We start from the raw sequence: 21,360 nt of genomic DNA on the forward strand, positions 1-21,360 counted from the left end.
AGTGAAAATGGGAAGGGGGAGGGGTGAATAACTTAGAAGAAAATGCGTAATGCGTTAAACTGTAGACTACTTCTCAAACACCCCAATATCCTTTACCCTGTGGGAAAAGCATAATGCAGTGTGGTACTATTAAAGCACTCTTCAAGATCAACAGTCACACCATTCGCCCACTTCCACCTACTTGCAGGAGACCAGATGTCCTCCCTAGAGAACCAGGGTACAGAGCGCTGAGTACTGCCTCCTTCCCTTGTCTTCAGGAACAGACTTTGGCCCTCCCAAACAGTGGGTGTGGAGAGTCCCTAACCAAGTAGGCTGTCCAGAGAGCAGCTACCACCCAACATCTGGGAAGACAGCACTGGAAGTGGAAAGGCAACCTGGGGTCTATGCCTGCGGTCTGAAAAAGGTGGTGGCTGAACTTCCCAGGGCATGGGAGTGTCACAACATCATAACTAATATGCTCCGAAAAGGTGTAGGGGAGAATATTAGGCGCAACGCCCCAGGTATTTGGGCAGAAGCTCTGGGCGGGAGAGTAGGGGGAAAGTGGGAGGGGGTGTACCTTTATGCCCCCCTCGGGATAAAGGGAAGAGTCTGGGAATGACAGGGTGGGCGCACGTGCAGTGAGGCGATCCCCAAACTAGGGATGACAGTTCTGTCCCCCAAGGGGACAACCGCCCCTTCTCCTGCGCAAGCCTTCCCGGGTGGTTCCGCAGGTCCCAAAGGCAGGCTCTGTGGGGCAGAGGCAGGCAGGTTCGGGCAGCGGGCCACGGGGCTAGGGCTCGGAGGGCCGGGCGCTGTCCACCTGCCCAGACCCGAGGGGCTAGGGCGGGATCACCGGGTCTCTGCAGGGCCGAGTCAGAACCGGCAGGTCCGCGCTCCGTGGGTCCATCTCACCTGTACGTCTGCAACCCCAGGACCGCGAGGAGAAGGGAGTCGGTGCTAGCAGAGGGCCAAGCAGGGAGGAAATCAGCGTCATCTCCCGGCCCTAGCCCTCTTCGCCGACGCGGCCGTGTGGCAGCTGTAGCAGCTCAGGCACTTTCGGGGAAAGTGAGCGGGGTTTAAGCCTCTGTGGCCCTGTCAGCGACTCCCTGCTGTGGCCGCGCGGCCCCGCCCTCGCCCCACCCCAGACCCCGCCTCGCTCTCAGGCCCCGCCCACGGCCTCGAACTTCGGGGCCCCAAGGCCCCCGGCCCCGCCCCGCCGGCCGCGAGCCGCCCAACCGCGAGCCGCGGGAGGCGGGACTTTCGGCCTCACCGCTGTCAACATGGCGGCCACCTTGGGGAATTACCAGTCTTGTTTTCCTTTTCCTAAGCTCAGGAACAGGCGTTTCTCATCTTTCCGCCTAACTCTAGCCTCGTATCATCCGTCCGTTCCCCTCTTGGTTAGCCTAGTCCTTTAGAAGCAAGGACTTAGACCTGGGTCAAAATCCTGCCTTCCACCTTTCCCAAGGCAGTGTGACCTTGACCTTCCTAACAAAAGAGATTAAAGTGTCTGTAAAGCTTTAGCCCTGTGCTTGATTTAGAATAAGGGCCCTGTATGTGACTGATGTAATTCTATATTGGGGAGAACTACATGCATATCCCCTCAGTATACCGAGAGGAAACAGGTTTTATTGGTGGAAAACTTCCAGAGCTTCTTGAAATAAAGGTATCACAAATATAGTGCTCCGCTTTGAAACCTGAAGAAACCCTGTAATTGAATTAGCCTTTAGGAATAAAATTTATTTCAAGTTAAAAAATATTTATAATGTGATCTCACTTATCTCTCAAGCAGTTGTCCCTTATAACCCTCTGTTTTGCTTTGTGTGTTTAACTTTTCTGTCTGGCAACTTAAACGTCTTCCTATCAATTCTGCAGTTTTATTTTTAATTAAAAAAATTTTTTTGCGGCTGGCCAGTAAGGGGATCTGAACCTGTGACCTTAGTGTCATCTTGGCAGTTTTAGTGCAAAGATACAAAACTAGATGGCTAAGAAAAATCATAGTAAGCTAAGGTAGGTTAAAGGAACTGAAACTTGGCAGGAGAGAAATAAGCAGAAATTGAAACTATAGAAAAGGCATGAATTATTTTGTTCCTGTTCTCTTCATTTCTTTGTTCTGTCTTTTTATTTTTTTTGGCAGCTGGCTGGTTTGGGGATCCAAACCTGTGACCTTCATGGTACCAGCTTCTTCACTTTTAATGGCTTGCTTTGTTTCCCTTGAATATGGCTCCTTCCTTCTTTCTTTTTCTTTCTTCTTTCTTTTATTTCTCTCTCTCTCCCTTTCTTTCTTTCTTTCTATCTTCTGAACATCTCAGTTATTTCAAGGCTAAAAGGATTTCTGTTTAGAAAGTATGAAGATTAATTCAATTAAATAAATACTTATTGAGCTTTGACTAATACAGAGAATACTGGAAGATAAGCCTGGAAAGGTGACCTGTAGAAAGTTTCTTAGGTTAGTCTTAGAGTTTGAATCTAATTATTTGACCATGAAATATTTTTTCACAGGAGCATTTTTTTTTAAAGATGACTGGTAAGGGGATCTTAACCTTTGATTTGGTGTTATCAGCACCCCGCTCTCCGAGTGAGCCACAGGCCGGCCCTCACAGAAACATGTTTTAATGATCAGCTATTTTTGGATATGTAATCTGAATGCTTTTCCAGGATTAGTTGAAAGAGAAACTGAAGGCAAGAAAAAGTGTGGTGATTTGGGGAAGAGCCAAGACATAAGGAAGTGAAGAACTGCTCTAGGATTATGGCAGTGAAAAGAATGGAATAGGCCTAAGAAACATTACCAAAAAAAGCTGATGGGACCCAATGACTGAGAGGGCTAAAGAAGTGGAAGGACTGAATGAATCTATATATTTCCTCATCCGTTACAATGAAGAGAAGGAATTGAGCTAGAGAATGTCTAATATCCTTTCCAGTCCTAAAATTACATTGTTTCTATCACTCTGTTATCTGAAGATGAAAGGAAGGAATATTTCAATAGGGGAAGCAGTTACAAAAGGAAGATAATGAATTTGGTTTTAGACTTAAAATCTAAAACCTGGAGATATTATCTAGTTTGGTCTCTTCTCTTGAAGCAGTTATCATCCTCTCCACCTGAGGTTCTGACAGATTAAGTAATTGTCTAAGAACATGTAGCTAGTTGGTGAGAGAATGAGAATAAAAGCCCCCACTGTCCTGTGAGCTAAATGCTCATGAAGCCATCAGCGGATGTATGTAGAGATTTTCAGTAGACCCCTACAGAGAAAAAAGAAGCTCAAGAGAGAGAGCAGAGTTAAAGATGTGATTGAATGAGACATCCATATGGAGTGGATGAGGTTTCTGAGAAGAGCAGGTTGCATTGGGAAACTCTAGGAACAAAGTATATGCAGAGATGAAAGACTTCATTAAAAAGTCATCCTTAGAGAAGCAATTACTGATGAAGGCCATAAGAAAATAATTTAATTCCACTATCATCATATCTGCTAATCATTCTGTGCTGACCTATAATATATTACTAACTGGGGGGAGAAAAGGAAAGAAAAGCTAAAAGTTACACAGACTAATGGAAGAAGAACTGTAAATTAATCTTAACTTCCACTTACAAGTAAATGGGACCTGAAGCCTTTAAACACCATTTCTCTCAACTCCAGCTTATCAGATTGACAGAAATAAATGAAGTGGGGTTTTTTTGTTTTTTAAATTTTTTTAAAAGATGATCTGTAAGGGGATCTTAACCCTTGACTTGGTGGTGTCAGCACCAGGCTTTCCCAAGTGAGGCCATCCCTGTATAGGGATCTGAACCCTTGGCCTCGGTGTTATCAGCACCACATTCTCTCAAGTGAGCCACGGGCCAGCCCTTAAGTGTTTTTATACAATGACAAGGGTTACGTAGGATATATGTTGAGGAAATATGATGTGCATATAGATTCTTGATGAATTTTACTTTTTCCAAAATGAAGAATTTCTAATTTTTTTCCTGATTATGAAATAACAATTATAAAATATTCAGATAATACAGAAAGGGATAAAGTGAAAATCACACGCATGGATAACTTCTGTTAATATTTTGCCATATGTGTATTATTTTTTCTATCACATATAGATTATTTTTAAAAATTGGATTACAGGCCGAGCCCGTGGCACACTCGGGAGAGTGCAGCGCTGGGAGCGCAGCGACGCTCCCACCACAGGTTCGGATCCTATATAGGAATGGCTGGTGCACTCACTGGCTGAGTGCCAGTCACGAAAAAGACAAAAAAAAAAAATAAATAAATAAATAAAAATTGGATTACATGATGCACATGATTTTTTATACACATGCTTTTTAGTAAACTTTTTTATTTAATATTATATCATTAACATTTTTTATCCATAAATATAGATCTACATCATTATTTCTATTGTGTTTTTAGTCTTCCCTAGTGAATTTTGAGGATGATCTTCCTTGAAAAAGTGGAAACTGTGGGTCATCCACAAAGTCTAATCAAAGTTGAGTGAAGAAGAGAAAGATAAAAGAGTGACTTAAATGTCTTGTTTGAATATGTTTAATATGGTGTCAACTATCTTTAAAAACATTTAGTTTCTTTAAAATTTCCCCCCAACCCTCTTCCCAATAGCACCATTTTCTCTTTAGGGATCCTTATGTTTCCAGAGAAGTTGACTTCACTTTACCTTCAGGGGTGATATAACTAACCTAGGCTATCCAATCAGTATATTCCATTTCTTTGGACTTAATGATTGAGTCAGGGTGGGCATTAACCCTAAGGTAGTTAGGGTCAAGACTTTTGCAGAGAATGCTGATGTTCTCTTTCTTACTTGACAAGAGGAAGATGCTGGCAGCCATTTTGGGACCGTGAGAGAAGTGAGTCTTAGAACGATGCAGAGACCAAGGCAGGCACAGCAGAGAAAGGAAATAAACGGGGACCTTGATGACATGTTTGAGTTGTGGGATTAAGTCTCACCTGAAGCAGCCTCACCAGTGTGCCTGTGAACTTTTCATTCACGGGAACCAATCAATTTTCTTCATTGTTTAAATACGTTTGAGTTGGGTGTTCTGTTACTTGAAGTCAGATGCAAAAAAAAAAAATCTAAAAGAAATGTCAATAGCGATTATCTCTGAGTGGTAAGAATACCAATATATATTTTTTTTTCTCTGTAGAAAAGTTCCCAAAATTCCTACAAAAAAATGTGTATTAATTTTATCAGGGAAAAGTCTGAAATAAGTCATAAAGTGTATATTTTGGTTATATGAAAATGGTGAATAATACCTAAAAATAAATCTTCTAAAACAAATTTTAAAGCCATTACTATGTATTAAGCCAGGTAAATATGCAAAATTTACCCATGAAATAGAAGGATTTAAGAGTGCTGATACAGTGTAGTATATGAACTTAGAGAAGGCAAAGGCCTTGTCTTTGTGAATCTTGTATACCCAGCTGGTTAGCTCAATTGGTTAGAGCGCAGCTTTATAATACCAAGGTAAGGGGTTTGGATCCCCATATCAGCCAGCCGCCACAAACAAAAAATAGTACCTTCCCTGATATATGGTAGGCTTTCTATGAATGATTTTTGAATGATTGAATAAAACATAATTGCCTACCAGCTACCCAGGAAGTTGAAGTGTATTTCTATTCAAAGGGAGCTATTTGATACAAGCAACTGTGATAGAGCTCTATTATGGTAACTGGATTTTATTTTTTCCAGCTTTTCACTTGGCCTAGGTTTATAGCCTTATTTAAATATTCCCCCAAATTGTTGACTTTTTTTTGTTATTGTAAAAACTAAATTAAATCATTTAATTTCTAATCTGTTGATAAAACACTGAAAAATTATCTTTTAATTTAATACACACACGTGTGTGTGTGTGTATGTTTGCATAACTACATATTTAGCTTATTTTTCTCCCTTTCAATTTACTATTGAAATATTCTCAAAAAAGCAATGAAGGAAAGTGGAACTGAACCATCTCACTTGGTTAGTGATCTTATTATTGACCTCAGATAAGGCTCAAATCTAGTTAAAGAGGCAGAGGCTTTCGTCTGGGCCAGCACATAAAAAGTTAAGCAGAAAATCAATAAAACCAGAATTAGATTATGAAACTGAAAGTCACAAGAGTGACTTAGATAAGATAGGGTGCAGAAACCATACAATAGAAGCATATGACTTTGGGGGCCCGGCCAATGTGTTTCAAGACTTAGCTTCTTGATTCTTGTGGTTTTGTTTTGACCACATTTTTTCTTCTTAAAGGAGTTTGAGATCAGGAATATAAAAATGAAAGACAAAAAACTACACTTGTTTCTACTACTAGTTTGTTCATTTAAAAATGAGCTCACAGACAAATTTATTTAATAGGAAATCTTTAAAGAAAGAATCTTATAACTGCAGAACATTTTCTAATTTGAATAATGTCTAAGATGAAACACAACAACTAACCAACTCTGTGAAATATAAAGAGGGAGTGGAGAAAACCTCAGATTTTGACCTTGATTTTGGAGTAAGGTTTTTAGCTGGTTCTGGTTAAAACATGAATAGAACTTTTGAGTAAACAGCTAGCTCAATAAAGGCTATCATATCCTCAAAACAACAATTAAGCATATAGCTGAGAAGCATTCTTTCAGTAGAGTATGTATTTCAGGGGTTCCACTTTCCTTTCCTCCTTGAAGGAGCAGGTCCTCTGTCTGTGTGGATTTCCATAGTATCCTCAGCATCTAGAACAGTGCTTGGCACATAGTAGGCACTCGATAAATATTTGTTGACCTACTAACTCTTGGAATACAAGCTAAACAAGTTTGTGAAGTTTTTGTGTTTAGAGAATCACTTAAGATGGAAACACCTGTTCTCTTTTCATCCTACTTCCATCAACTACAGACAGAAGTAACTGATGGAGAAGTAACATTAGAACTCAAATTTCTATGTGGCAGCAGAAGGAACCAGATCATTTTTGTAACTGACAATGGCTGAAACAGAATAAATAATGGGAAATCATCATTGGTTTCCACATAGATTAAATATGATAAATTAATAATTAATCAATAATTAATTCTATAAATATTTAAATGTCCCTAGGATTCCAAAAGTTATTTAGACTTTCTTTTTATCCTAACTCTTATGCAAGCTTTTACTAAACCTTTCCAAAAAGTTGAAACAAGAAAGAAAACTTAAGACTTCTAAGCTATAAGAGCCTTACCCAGACCTAGTCACAAAGAGGCCTGGGCAGTAGGTGTGGAGATGGTTGTTCTTGGAGAATAAAGTGGATAAAAGTAAGCTTTTCAGTGCAGTGTTAATCAGGGTCTGGGTTCCTATAGTCTATAGCTAATAGCATGATTAACTATATCCTCAAGTCTGGCATATTATTTAGTCCTAATTGCCTAACTCAAACCATTGTACATAGGTACGAGCATAGGTTTATTATATGTTTTGGAGACGATAAGATGTTTATAGTAATGTTAAAATTTGATAAGATTCCTAGAAGATTCTTACAAATTTCATTTCAGGCCAGTTGGCTCAGTTGATTACAGTGCAGCCTTATACCACCAAGGTCAAGTGTTCGCTTCCCCGCACCGGTCAGCACCTAAAGAAAAATTTTTTTTTTCATTTCAGATGTTGTCTCAGTAGCTGGTCAAGGATTTTTTTTTTTAACCCAACAATGTTGTCAAATCGATTACTAGTATTAAAAATTCAAGCCCAACATTTGCCTTACTGGACTGAGGAGTTTATTTTGGAAGCAAAAAGAGATCGTCCCTGAGGGCAATTGAAAATGTTTAGAAATCTTCAAACCACAGAGATCCCAGTGAAGTCAGAAGCCCCTCTCTGAATCTTTCTCTTCTCAACTACTTTAAGCTCACCCACCCAGCCCCGAGAGTCGAAAATTAGATGAGTATGGAGGAAATGGCCACTTTTCTAATTTGCCCCAAATCACTCTGCTAACAAAAATAGAAGGAGTAAAATCAAAAACAAAAACCAATAAACGGAATCCCCCTGCTAAGTTTGGAAGGTGGTAAGCAGAGACCAAGCACGGTCTCTGTCACTGGAAATTTAGCCTGTGTGAGGAGGCTGGAGGGGAAGAGACTTCAGGGGAATAGCTCGCCATTTCAACCAATGCAGAACACAGTGGAGGTGGAAGTAGTTACAAGGTAACCGAAGAAGGGAAATTTGTCTCCTCAGCTCTTGGAAAGGGAAGTTAGAGAAGCTTCATATCAGTTCCACTGAGGCCAGGCCAGCAATGGGAAGCTGAGGCTGAGGAGACAGCTGGTGCAGGGGTTAGGCTGTAGGGGATGCTTTGCAAAAGGATAAGGGGAGGAGGGTTAGCGTGTAGGCGTTTCCTCCCATTTGACAATAGCTATTCCCTAGTTTCCTCTTTTAGGCCTCACTCTTAATGTGCTTCCAGGCACCCTATCATTCTTTCTCTTTCTCAGCATTTTCTCACCGTCTCAGTCTTCTCCTTTGATTATTATTACATGCTAGTGATTTGTGCTAACAGGCTACTTGCCTGCCCCGCATGTTATTTGTTCAATCTGTTTGCATGTGTGGGTTACCGGTCAAGGACTTAGGAAGGTCAAGATAGCAAACAGATGGAAGAACATGGAGGTGGGTTTCAGACATAGGGACTGACGACTATGATTAAGCGTTCTGCAGAATCCAAAGGTTTGTCGCAGTAGTTCTCAACCAGGGCTTCTCACCAGAATCAACTGGGGGATACAGTTTTTAAAAACATGAATGACAGGGCTCCAGGAAGACTTACTAAGTCAACATCACTGGAATCTGGTCCAAGGTCTGTGTTTCTTTTCTTCTTTCAGATTCTGTGAATGATTCTAATGTAAATTTCTTGTTAAGAGCTATACTCATTTAGGGAATAAACTAGAAATTATAAATCTGTCTTAAGTGCAAGCTGGAATATTTGTCTTAGAGAAGGGTGAGTCTCTGGGTAAGTTTTCTAGAGTCTCTGCTCTATGGGGAGAAATCTGTTCTCATTATAAGAAAAAGGGCACACAGAGTCTGGCATCTTCCTTTAGAAATCCATTTCAGAGGGCCGGCCCATGGCTCACTTGGCAAAGTGTGGTGCTGATGGCACCAAGGCCACAGGTTCGGATCCTATACAGGGATGGCCGGTTACCTCACTTGGGAGAACATGGTGCTGACAACACTAAGTCAAGGGGTTAAGAACCCCTTACTGGTCGTCTTTGTAAAAAAAAGAAACCCATTTCAGTAGCTATTTTCCTATAGGGACATTGTTCCTCACATGAAACCCCTTTTTATTCGGGGGGGGGTTGTCCTTTGTGGAGAAAAGCAAAGCAAAACAAAACTGATCACTGCTTTCATTTCTTGTATATATATATCATGTCTTCATTATGGTGCCATTTTCAAATCTCAGTCAAAAAATTCATGTTATGGGTGAAACTGGGTGAAGCAATTTTCTGATACATTCAATAACTAAGCCAATGCATTTAATGTACTGTGGGTTATGTAGCAAAACCCCAGCATAGTCATTTCACCATCTCTTAAAACTTGTTTTTGAGAAACAATCATAATTCCTCTTATCTTTCTTCAGAGATGTTATTTTCTAAAATATGGCTTTTTACTAATTTGCGCATTTGTTCACTCGGTGTCTTATCTAAGAAATCCTTCCCCACACCAAGGTCATAAAAATATTTGCCCACATTTTCTTCTAAAAGTTAAATGTCTTTTAAAGTTGTTATTCTTTGTGCCATTTTTCAAATTCTGACTGTTATTAGAGGCTAACTCTAGATCCAAAGTGTAGAAAGTTCCTGCCCAACATGGAGATCCTTCTGTAGTTCCTGCTAGAGTCTAGATCAAAAAACCCTCAATGTAGAATAAAATAAAATAGGAATGAACAGAGAGATTTAAAAATCGATGAAATGTGATAAAAGAGTAGCAGTGTCAGCTAATGGAAATAGAAATTATCTTAAAGTCAATGCATTTCCCCCCTAGAGATATGAAAGAGATATGGCCTGAAGCCTTGAGAAAAGGGAGCATGTGTGGCCTGATGGCTGGTGATTACTCATGCTGTGGATGCACTTATCACATGTTTTCAGACGTCTGGCAGGGATATGCTTGTCACATGTTTGTCAAACATCTGGCAGGGGTATGCTTATCATATGTTTGTCAAATGCCTAGGAGGGCTTTGAAGATGCCCTTGAGCAAAAGTCATTTCACAGCTCCCACGTCCGGTCTAATAAAAAGCCAGCCACCTCAAAGAAAGCAAGCTTTGGGTTAAAATCCCTAGACGGCATCACACAGCTGAACCCTGTTCTGGCCTCCTGTACACTCTGCTCCCTCAGGTCCTCGGCTCAGCTTTGGAACTGGTTGTTGGATTTTGGGCTCCAGCTCCTGCACTGCTTTGTGACGTCTATCACCAACCATCTTCCACCTACCTCCAGGATTGCATCAGACACCCAGCGTGCCCACCTGTTACTGACCTGGCTCACTGTACACTCGCCTCTATCCAATCAGAACCCAAGTGTCTCCATGGAGGATCCTTAACACCCTTTCCGCCTGATGGGAATAAGCTTCCAGTTGTAACTTCCCAGCTGTTAACTGGTAAAGACTATTGCCTGTACTGGAAAAGCCAAACCTTTATGACACTTTCCACCTACTCAAATGATCTAATTGACAATCCTAGCCAGCTGCCTCGCTGGCTGGGTGGACGGTGCTTTCCTTCCTCACTACTTTGTGTGCTCTTTTCCCAAGTCTGCCTCCTCAGTAAATAGGCACAGCCTGACACTTTCATTTCTGCCATTCCAAATTTTCCCTGGCCTGGAATAGTCCAGGAATCTGAGGCCCTGACATCTTGGATCCCCCAAAATCATTGTCTGGGGGCTCTCATTTGTGCCATGTAGTGGTTAGCATTCTACCTGGAAGCAAGGGCTGTGCCTGGGGAGCTTTTAGGCCACGTAGATCTCATCTGTCTCCAGAGTCCCTGCAGCAGCCTAGGGCCCTGGCCATCACAGAAGCCACCGAAGCTTAGCTTCAAGAATTGTTGGTCTGGAACTCTCTTCCGCTTTCTTCACAGTCCTGGGTGGGCTGTTATCACCTCCAGTGTTCCTTCTCTGCAGGTAAATCTCAACCCAACCAACCCCTGAGTTACAGTTTCTCTTCCAGCCCCATGAGATATTCCAGGCACTTACGGTTTACAGCTCTGTCCTGGGCATACAGAGCAGATCACTTAGGATTGGTACCGTCACACCATGGGGGCATCCTCAGTAGCTGTCTGCATCCTGTGCCGGGAGTTAGCGTGTGCCTATGACCCAGGTGAGGCTGAGCACGTGTGGGTCTTTTGCCTCCCCAGGAACAGTAGAGAGGTATTCACTGAGGCTCCCTAGATGAGTCCCTCCTGGGAGGAACCTGGCCTTAGGGTAACCCTTCATGTACTCTGCAGAACCACTGAGCCCTTTGGTATGCTTTTTTGGGTCCTGCACCATCTGGGAAAACATGCATACTATGCAGGTCATATTAGTTTCCTGTCATTGATGTAACAAATTACCACAAACTTAGTGGCTTAAAATCACACAAACTTGGGCCGACCCTGTGGCTCACTCGGGAGAGTGCGGCGCTGGGAGTGCAGCCGTGCTTCAGCCGCAGGTTCGGACCCTATATAGGGATTGCCAGTGCGCTCACTGGCTGAGTGCGGTGCGGGCGACACCAAGCCAAGGGTTGCAATCCCCTTACTGGTCACAAAAAAAACGAAAAGAAAAAAAAATCACACAAACTTATTATCTTATGGTTCTGGAGGTCAGAAGTCTACAGCAGGTTTCTTCAGGAGGCTGTAGGGAAAAAATTGTTTCCCAGAAAAAACAAAAAATTGTTTCATTTCTTGGCTTGTGACTCCTTCCTCCATTTCAAAGCCAGCAATGTTGCACATCCCTGACACTCTTCCACTGTCACATTTCCCTGTGACCACAGCCTGGGAAAGCTTTCCACTTTTAAGGATTATATGACTAGATTGATCCACCTGGGTAATCCAGAATAATCTCCCCATCGCAAGGTCATTTAATTTAATCACACATCTGCTTTGTGTACTTTTTTCCAAGTCCCTTTTGTTGTGTAAGGGAACATGTTCATGAGTTCTGGGGATTAGGGTGTGGACATCTTTGGAGGGCCACTACTCAGCCTACCACATATATTTTCACAGGAACACCAATAAACCAGATTATTTACAAACTAAGGTAATTCCATCCTATAAGAACATAATTTGCCCTAGTGTACATTTTCTTGATTAGATTATGAACCCGTTTTTGGCCCCTCACATTTAGCTCAATGCCCTGCACACAGTAAGTGCTCAAGAGGGCTTGGTTTATAAGAATAAGGATACCCAGTCTTGCAGATAGGGTACATAGTCCTGTGGATGTGTGGGGATGGGGGAAGATTCATGGTAGCAGACAAGACAGTACAGGCTGTGGTCATTTGTCAGACTTCTCAGTGGTCAAGCTGATCTGATTGGACATGACATTTGGTTGAGGAGACCTGAACCAATTTGCCAAGGTCAGTAAATTGATGCAGTAACAGGGGAAGTTGAAGATTTGGTGGCCAAAATGCAGAGACAGAGCAGTTGTTCCACTAAAGCAGACCTGAAGAGTGAGACCTCCACCCTGGCCAAAGCCTCTAGTCCCAGAGCTAGCCTTCTCCTGAAAGAGTCTGCCTCCCCTAGCCATGGCCGTTGGTATTGCCATCTGAGCAAGAACCCGAGCCCTCCCGCAAGAGCAGGATCACGACTGCTGTGGAAGGGCCTGGGTCTCGGAGGCAGAACCCCTCCTCCCCTTGATCCTAGAACCTGGGGTCAGACCACGATGTCAAGAAAAAGGCACAGTTTTGTATTATTTCTCTTCCCTTTACAATGCTTTTATTTATTTGCTTTCTGTGATGTTGAAGGCTATAAGTATTTCTTAGTAACTCAGACTCCTGAGCTCCAAAGAATGTTTCATGTAAACTGCTGTTTGAGGTGAATAGGGACAAAATGTCCAAAAATAGTGGAATGGCCAGACAGAGCAAGGCATGGCAGTTTTTTCTTCTTTTTCCCCTCTCAAATTGCAATGTTTTCTTTTCTGATGAAAAGAGTAGACAATATGTCACATTTTAAAAAATGCAATTAGTACCAAAATGTATATAGTAGCAAGTAAAACGTGCCCTACAAATGTCCACAGGCATAATCTGTTAATATGTTTTATTGAATAAAAATTAGAGGAGGCCATTGTTTTGGATTAACCTGCTGCACTAGGTCCCAACAGACCAGACTAAAAATCAAAATGGAAAACAAACAAAAAAAAGAAGAAAAACAAAAATAAATAAAATAAAATAAAAAGATTTTTTAAAAAGAAGAAAGAATAAAAATCAAAATGGAGTCATCCTCACTGAAGTTCCTTATTACCAAACCTGAAAAAAGTTATCCGACCTTCCCAGAAATCAGGAGAGAGAGAGACTATCCTAATTTCCCCAACAAGCCAGTGTGAGTCTTCAGTAAGCCTGGTAATGAAGTTCCCTCTGCTTTAATCCTGATACACAGGAGGTGGCCCGAAGTAACCTGACGTTAACTAATCAGTTGTTTCCCTCTTGTTCTGTCTCTCAGTCTCCACCTTTCAAGGAGAGCAACTTTGAAATCTATTTTTTGTTTCTGCTCTCTCCAATCTTTTCTGTGTACAAAGTCTTTGTTACTTGTAATGAACTTCGGAGCACTTCTCTGATTCTGTTGGATGGTATTTCCTGGGTCGATCCTCACATTTGGTTCCCAATAAACTTTACAAAATTATTTCTGCCTTGACAGCCTTAATTTTGGTCAGGAGTAGATACTGTTAAATTGATAACTTATCTATTTAGCTAAACCTAAAAAACAAACAACCAAAAAAGCCCAAAGTCTAAAATTAATCTCTGCCCACTTCCTGGACAAGAAAAGGAATTTACTGCACTGATTGCTAAACACAGCCCTCCCCACTTTTCACCCTGTCTTCCTGCTTGTGTTGCCTAGAATTTTAAATCGGCCTCTGAAAATTTTAACTTTAATATTTTTATTTGATTTTAATTTTGCCTCTGAAGGTTTGCTAAAAATGAACTGACAAAAGGCAGATTAGTAGGAGAAAAGGCGTAACACATTGTATGTAATGTGCCTGTGCAAGGAAGTCATGCACAAGGTATGAGACTTGAACGGGCACAGATGGTTGAAGCTTAAATACTCTATAGTGAAGGGGAGAAGAGGAAAGTAAGCAGTTCTTTTGAGGGACAGTAAATGATTATTAGGGAGGATGAATGAATTTGTACTTTATCTTCACTCATTCCTTTTTTTTTCTTGACAGTTGGCCAGTACAGGGATCCAAACCCTTGATCGTGGTGTTATAAGCACTGTGCTCTAACCAAGTGAGCTAACCAGTCAGCCCCCTTAATCCTTCTTTGGTGCCTTTCCTTTCTTTATGTAGATCTGAGTTTCTAACCTTTCCCATTTTTCCTTTGTTTTTTTAAAGAACTTCTTTTAACATTTTTTGCAAGGCCTGTCTACAAATTCTCTCATTTTTGCCTAATTGAGGTCTGTTTTCTCCTTCACTTTTGAAGAATAATTTGATAGTGACGTAGGTTAAATTGTGTTCTCCAAAGGTTCATGTATCAGTCTCCACTGTAACAGAATTGATAGTGGGAAATCCTATTAGGGTAATTGAAAGGTGGGACCTTTAAGAGGTGATTACATTGTGAAGACCAGGCCCAAGTGAATGGATTGATCCATTCATGGAGTAATAAGTTGATGGTTTCATGGGTGGTAGTGGGTGTGGTTCTGGCAGCTTTATAAGGAGAATGAGTGAGCAGCTTAGCTCTCTCTTGCTCAAGCAGTTCACCACGTGACACCCTGCATTTCTGTAGAGTCACCACCACCAAGGCCCTCGTGTGTGCCCTGGACTTTGGACTTTCTAACCTACAAAACTGTTAGCAATAACTATTGTTTCTTTACAAATTACCCAGTTTCAGGTATTCTATTAAAAGCAACAGAAATGGACTAATACAGATAGGGTACAGAATTCTAAGTTGGTGGTCTTTTTCTCTTAACACTTTAAATATTTCACTCCACTATCTTCTTGCTTGCATGGATTCTGAGGAGAGTTGGATCTAATTCTTATCTTTGCTCTTCTATGGTTAAGATATTTTGCCCTCTGGCTTCTTTCACAATTTTTTCTTTATGTTTGATTTGCTGTTAGTTTGAAAGTGTTACGGCTAGCTGTAGTTTTTTGGACATTTATCCGGCTTGGTGTTGTCTAAGCTTTCTGGATCTGTGGTTTGGTTTGATTTGCAGTTTGACGTTAATTTGGAGAAATTCTCAGTCATTATTGTTTCAAATATTTCTTCTGCTCCTTTCTCTCTTTCTGTTCATTCTTGTATACCCATCACGCATATGTTACAGCCTTTTTAGTTGTCCCACAGTTCTTGAATATTCTGTTCTGTTTTTTTCACTCTTTGCTCTCTTTGATTTTCAGTTTTGAAGGTTTCTGCTGATATATTTTGAGGTTTAGAGATTTTTTTCCTCAGCCATGTCCAGTCTATTAAAGGCACTCTTAGTTTCTATTAGGTTTTTTTTCATCCTTAATGATTCTCTCTTTTTAAATAAAAAGGATTTCCATCTCTCTGCTTGCATTGCCCGTCTGTTCTTGCATATGTCTGCTTCAGGCGTTAGAGCCCTTAGCACAGTAATCATAGTTATTTTAAATTCCCTCTCTGAAATCATCACAGCATCTCTGTCATGTCTGGTTCTTTTTTTGTTTGTTTTTAGTTTTTGGTTTTTTTGCGGCTGGCCGTCGTGTCTGGTTCTGATGTTTGCTTTGTCTCTTCAAACTGTGGTTTATTCATCTTACTACATTGTAAATATACTAAGTTTTGTATATATACTTGTAATTTTTTCTTGATAGCCAAACATGCTGTATTGGGTGAAAGGAACTGCTGTAGGTACGCCTGTAGTAATGCGGTGGTAAGGTGCGCAGGACAGGAAGCGTTCTGTAGTGCTGTGATTAGGTCTCAGGCCTTTACTGAGCCTGTGCCTCTGGACTGGAACTTCACACATGTTTCTCAGCTTTCTTCCTTCCCACTTAGGTGGGACAGGATGACGAGAGTGGGTTGGAGTTGGGTATGCCCCTTCCCCCAGGTCAGTTGGGCTCTAATAAAACACCAGCAGGTTAGTAATTTCTCCTGAGGGCAGATCTTGTTAAGAAGATTCTTCTTGTTGAGATGATCTTATGAAGAAGTGCTCCAGCATATTTTAAATGGGTTCCCTTTCCCCTTCCTCTGCCAGAAACACGGGGGTATTTTTCCAATATTTACTGTGAAAACCTGGTTGAGCTCCTGGAGATAAAACTCACAAAAATGTTGGTCCTTACCCCCATGAGTTTTTGACTCTCAGACTTGTTCATACCTAGTGTGGATTGGATGTCCCCCCAAACTCATTGAGGCTTGATCCCCACTGTGACTGTTGGGAGGGTGGGAAATCCTGTTATGGTAATTAAAAGGTGGGGCCTTGAAGTGGTGATTAGATTGTGAGGACCATGCACTAGTAAATGGCTCAATCCAACTGATGGTTTAATGGTAGTCATGGGTACGGTTCTGAGGGCTTTAAGGGAGGAGTGAGGGGTTAGCTCTCTCTCTACTGCACCATTCTCACCATGTGACACCATGCATCGCTATAGGGTGACCTCACCAGATGTGTTCCCTGGACTTTGGACTTCCCAGCCTCTGAAACTGTAAACAATAAATTTTGTTTTCTTACAAATTACTCAGTTTCAAGTATTTTGTTATAAGCAATGGAAATGGAATAACATGCTTAGCCTCCAGAAATTTGTTAACTAAAGTTCAGGTTTTCCTACCCTAACACTTGTTCCTACAGAGGTTTCTACTCTGGTAAGTTCTTCTCTATAACTACCTGCCTGTCTCTCCAATTTTGACTTCACTTCTCTGATGGATCTAAGACACGTTGCTTATTTTTCAGCCTGTTTAGCGTTTTACTTGTTAGGATGGAGTGGTGACTTCCCAGCTGCTTACATGTGGAACCTGAAACAAGGAGTCTCCAGCTGTGTTTTAAACATCCTCTTTTTAATGTTTTATCTGTCATCGCTATGTTTAGAAACTCAAGGCGCAAACTTACAATGTCCACCTTCCTGTATGCTATATACATTTTTTCTTTTATAATTTTTGCCCATTTAAAAATTTTCCATAATTGTAACCTATTGCTCCCTAAAGTTTTTCATTATGGCACATTTTAAGTTTAGTTATTGCAGTGTGTTCCTCTTTCCGTACTGACTTCTTAAGTATGTATTATTTCCCCATCCTTAAGTTCAATGGGTTTCAAAAATATTTAGAATTTTTTTTAAAAATTGCAGAATGAACTTAAGGTATTATCTGAGGAAACAAACTTAATAAATATGAAACTCCATGTTACCTATATTTTGTTGACTTTAAGGTAAAAACAATAATATCCTGTCACATGATTAAATGAAATAACTAACTTAAAAATAACAGTTTAATTTGGCATATAGGAGACAGCAAAATTACATCCCCACTGTTATCTTGCTCCCACTGAACCATACATTGCCAAGAAGTGGCCTTCCCATGGATATGTATCTTCATGACGTCTTTTGAAGGCTTTTTGTCTTTCTTTTTACAGTCGCACAGTTCATCTTCCACTTTGTCATCCTTTCCACGGTTGCCTTGTCCATCTTGGAGTACTTTTTCTTTTATGCAGCAGGACTCATTTCATTAGTCTTTTCAGTTGTTATCTCCCTTTTCATCACTGAAATACAAAAACGCTCAGTGACTCTCTGTGATTGTGGCTGGGCCTTTGCTTCCAGCAACTCTCATCGGTTTCCTTCATTTGCCCTATCGTTCTGTTGCAGTTCCAGGACATTTTACATCAATGGAATTCATGTTCCCTAGCCAAAAATAGGAAAATACGAAAAACTAGAAAAGCTTGATCAGTCCTACCCTGATTTCAATTAAGAGTTTCTCAGTCTTCTTACATGATTCAGGAACAAACAAGCAAAAAAACCCAAAAAGGAAATGTAAAAAAAAGTTTCCATATCTGTCATCCAGTCACCCTACCCCTCTGTATTAGTCCATATGTTGCTTATAACAAAATACCTGAAACTGGGTAATTATGAAGAAAAAAATGTTTGTTGTTTATAGTTTCAGAGGCTGGGAAGTCCAAAGTCCAGGGAACATAACTGGTAAGAGCCTCATTGGTGGGTAGTGACTCTTCACAGCAAAGCAGGGTGTCACATGGCAGATGGCAAAAGCAGAAAGAGAGCTAACTCCTCATTCCTTCTCCTTCTAAAGCCCTCAGAAGCACACCCATGACCACCATTAAACCATCAATTTATTAATCCATTTACCAGGGCATGGTCCTCACAATCTAATCACCTCTTCAAGGACCCACATTTCAATTACCATAACTGGATTTCCCACTCTCTTAACATTGTCACAGTGGGGACTAAGTTTCTAACACCTGGACTTTGAGGGACACAGTTTAAACCATAGCACTCTTTTTGTTCTTAATCTGGCTCCCCCTTCAATCCAAGATATAAACCAAAAGTTCTCACTAGTTTACCCTATTTTCACAGAGGTTTATTTTTCCCCTTTTGATGAGGGAGATCATCTGTCTGATGAGTGTGATGAATGAGGTCATCTGCTGAACAGGTACTGGGCTGAATCTTCAGATAGCATCACCTTCATCTGTAACATTTCAATTCTCTTAGTTTTTACATGTATTTCCTTATGAGTGAGTTCAAATTTTCCACTCCCTATAAGAGGGGTCTTCAAAAAGCTCATGGAAAGATTTGTATTATCTTTTAATTCTATTTTTTTTACAAACTTTTTGAAGTATCCTCATATTCCTTAACATTTTCTCTTTCATCTCTTATTCAATGTGGATGACCTGGTCATATTGATATTGATTAGCTTCCCATATTAATTTTCTATTTCCAATGACTCAGGCTGTCCCTCTTCTCTTTATCACTGCTACCTCGTACCCTATTACTTCATGTCTAGTCTCCCATATGATATGACTCCCTTCAGTGTCTACACTTGCCATATTATTTTGCTGTGACAGTGTAATACTTCAATTTCAAGTAACAGAAAACTCAACTTAGGGCCCATTCCAGCTGGGGAGCTTCAGAGTGCCCCAGCATCTCTCTTATGGGCACAGGGTCCCACCCATGGCCCCAGTGACCTTGCCCAGAACTGACAACTCCAGCTGAGGAGCTGCAGAGCACAACAGTATCTCTCAGCAGCACCCCAGTGACCCAGTCCAGGGTAGCCCACTTCAGCTGAGGAGTCACTGAGCATACCAGCACATCTCCCAGGGGCTCAAGGCCCTGCTGGCCCATCCCAGAAGTCTTTCCACTGTTACCACTTTAGCAAGGAGCTGCTGAGAACCCTAGCAGTTCTGTCTAAGCAACAGAGGCACTCACAGACTACTGGAACATTGAATACAGTTGAAGAAATCATCTGAAAACTACACTATTGTGCTCACCAGCACCAAACCTGAAACACTTATCTGAGGGACACTATAGAATACATCTACAGGAATGAATCTTTCTCTTCAAAAGCTATTCCAGAAAATTAGAAGAAGCATGTATTCTACCAGATGCCCAGACATCAATGTAGGGATACAATAAACATGAAAAAACAAGGAAACCTGATAATCCCAAAGGAATACAGTAATGCTCCAGTACCAGACCACAAAGAAAGAGAAATCTATGAAATACCCAAAATGGAATTCTAAATAATAATCTTAAGGAAACTCAATGAGATGCAAAACAGTACAGAAAGGCAATTCAATGAATCAGAATAAGAATTTTATAACCTGAATGAGAATTCAAAAAAGAGATAGATATCATGAAAAAGAACCAAGCGGAAATCTTAGAACTGAAAAATTCATTATATGAAATTTAAAAAATACAACCTAGAGCTTAAGCAACAGGCTAGATCAACCTGAAGACAGTTCTTTTAAAATAACCCAGTCAAACAAACAAAGAACAGCAACAACAACAAAAAATGAAGAAAACTTATGAGATTCAAGGGATAGCTTTATGCATGTAAACATTCTCATTATGGGTGTTCCAGAAAGGGAAGAGCAAGGAAAAGTTATTAAAAATCTATTTAACAAAATAATAGCTGAAAACTTCCCAAGTATTGGGAGAGATATGGACTACCAGATCTGAGAGGCTCAAGGATCTCCAACAGATTAAACCCAAAAAGGTCCTCTTTGAGGCACACTGTAGTGAAACTGTCAAGTCAAAGATACTGAAAGAATTCTAAAAACAGCATGAGAAAAGCATCAAGTCACCTATAAGGAAATTTCCAACAGAATCACAGCAGATTTCTTAGCAGGAACCTTACAGGCTAGGGGAGAATGAGATGATATATTCAACCTTCACCTGTAAAGACACACGTAGACTAAAAGTTAAGGGATGGAAAAAGATATTCCATGTAAATGGAAACCAGAAATGACCAGGAGTAACTACTTACATGTGATAAAATAGACCTTAAATTAAAAACTATAAAGAGACAAAAAAATTTTGATAAAATTCACATCCCTTCATGATAAAAACTCTCAACAAATTTGGTATAGAAGGAAAATATCTCAACATAATAAAGGCCATATATGACAAACCCACAGCTAACATTATACTGAGAGCTTTTCCTCTAAAAATAGGATCAAGACAAGTATGCCCACTTTTGCCACTCTTATTTAACATAGTACTGGAAGTCTTAGCCAGAGCAATTAGGAAGGATAACAAAATAGGAATTAAAAAATCGGAAAAGAGGAGATCAAATTGTCCGTTTGCAGATGACATGATTTTTTTTTTTTTTTGGTGTCTTCCTTGCCAGTATGTGTATCTGAACCCTTGACTTTGGTGTTATAACACTCCACTCTAACCAACTAAGCTAACTGGCCAGCCGGACACGATCTTATATACAGAAAAACCTAAAGACCTTACCAAAAAACTCCTAGAACTAATAAATGAATTTGATAAAGTTGTAGGATACAAAATCAACTTACAAAAATCAGCAGCATTTTAATACACTAAAAGTGAAGCAGCTGAAAAAAAACCAAGAAATCAATTCTGTTTACAATAGTTACCAAAAAAATAGAATACCTAAGAATAAATTTAACCAAGGAGGTGAGTGATCTCTACAATGAAAACTACAAAACACTTTTGAATGAAATTAAAGAGGACACACACAAAAATGGAAAGTCATCCCATGTTAATGGATTGGAAGAATTAATATTGTCAAAATGATTATATTACCCCAAGCAATCAACATTTCCTGCTCTTTTTTTTTTTTTTTTTTTTTGCCATACTGCGATTCTTTCCAAACACAGCAGTTAGTCTGACTTTAAATATTTGAATCAGAAGGAGTTAC

The 21,360-nt window shown here is 40.4% G+C and overlaps 1 protein-coding gene across 3 annotated transcripts in view; it reads right to left on the minus strand.

The window, feature by feature from the left end:
* The window catches only part of GPR155 (G protein-coupled receptor 155), a 44,905-nt gene extending 43,829 nt beyond the window's left edge, over window positions 1-1,076 (minus strand). For all 3 annotated transcript variants that reach the window (XM_063112179.1, XM_063112172.1, XM_063112188.1), the window contains exon 1: window positions 892-1,076. The gene's annotated coding sequence lies outside the window, so the exon portion shown is untranslated. The remainder of the gene's footprint in view (window positions 1-891) is intronic.
* Between the last annotated feature and the right edge of the window lie 20,284 nt (window positions 1,077-21,360).

The sequence above is a fragment of the Cynocephalus volans genome, chromosome 1, assembly GCF_027409185.1.
Source record: "Cynocephalus volans isolate mCynVol1 chromosome 1, mCynVol1.pri, whole genome shotgun sequence".
In the NCBI taxonomy this organism is placed as follows: domain Eukaryota; kingdom Metazoa; phylum Chordata; class Mammalia; order Dermoptera; family Cynocephalidae; genus Cynocephalus; species Cynocephalus volans.